We start from the raw sequence: 1,468 nt of genomic DNA, 5'->3' as shown, positions 1-1,468 counted from the left end.
TAAAAAAGGGTTTTCAATACGTTTGACCAAAAGCGTGTTTTCTCGTTTTTTCTTGAAAGTTTACAACACCTTTACTTTTATTCTTTTTTCGTTACACACTTCAACGTGTGTACGCGAAAAAGCCGTCAAAAACTTTGGGTTTGTACTTTTCAATTGTGTTTTATATCATGCCTCGTCTCAGTGATGCGCAACGTCAAGAAGCTCTTGGCATGCTGAGAGCAATGTGGCGGTTTCTGCAGTCAGTAGAACTTTCAATGTGACGAGAGATACTATCCAAAAGCTAAGGATACACTTCCAAGCAAGTGGTTCGGTTAGTGATACTCCAAGGTCTGGTCGTCCTCGTGTCACTGCTGCTGTTGAAGACAATCGGATCAGAGTTCCACACTTGCGGGATCGGTTTCAAACAGCTTCTAAAACTGCCAGAGATTGGCCTGGGTATAGACCAATCAGCCGCATCACCGTTCGTCGACGTTTGAAAGTCCACGGAATCGTTGCCCGACACCGAGCTCGACACACTCGTCTCCTCCAAAGACACCGTCAGGCCAGACTCCACTGGGCACATCTGCACCGGCAGTGGAACAGAGTGATGTCTTCTGACAAGTCTAGATTTCTTTTGGATCGCCACGATGGAAGGCAGGAAGTCTAGCTGAGACGTCATGAACGTTATTTATCTCAGTGTGTCAGTGCTGTTCTGACCAACGTAGCATTATGAGAATCCATAACCAGTACTGATAACATCGATCTAGTCATTATCGACGGTAATCTGACTACCCAGAGGTACATCAATGACGTTCTCCATCCACACCTTCTGCCGTTTCTTGCTCGCCACAGGAACAATCTCGTGGTCCAGCAGGACAACGCACCAGCACACTGTGCATTTGGTACCCAGAGATTCTTACAACAAAAATGACGTACATGTTATAACACCTTGGCCAGTATTATCCCCAAATTTAAACGTGATTGAGCACCTCTGGGACACGATGGACAAGGAAATTCGCACACTTCGGCCACCCCTAACGACAATCCCACAACGGCAGCAATCATTAATTGATGCTTGGAATAATGTCCCCCAGCAATTTCCCCAACGGCATGTACAATCCAAGAAGCAGAGATGTACTGTAGTCATCAATGATGGTGGGAGTTACTCCCGTTACTAATTCTGGGATTTTGGACATTTGAATCGGTGTTATTAATTTCTAATAAAAAATGTGCTTTTGATCGTTTTTCTTCGTTTTTATTTGTTGAAAAAATGGCAAACCTTTCAAAATTCATTGGCAATACGGCATTACTACGGTAAAGAGCGGAAATAATCCACAGAACGCAGGGTGCCCCCTTTCATTTGCTCGTCAGTATATTTACTTTTGTCAACCATTTCGCTGGCGGTATGGCGGGGTAAATTTATATTAATTTAATGAGGACCGTGCAACTTAGATCTAGATGATTAACGGATATACTTAACTACTACTAC

The sequence above is a fragment of the Aplysia californica genome, unplaced genomic scaffold (genome assembly GCF_000002075.1).
Source record: "Aplysia californica isolate F4 #8 unplaced genomic scaffold, AplCal3.0 scaffold00369, whole genome shotgun sequence".
Lineage (NCBI taxonomy): Eukaryota > Metazoa > Mollusca > Gastropoda > Aplysiida > Aplysiidae > Aplysia > Aplysia californica.
Note: the sequence above shows the minus strand (reverse complement) of the source record.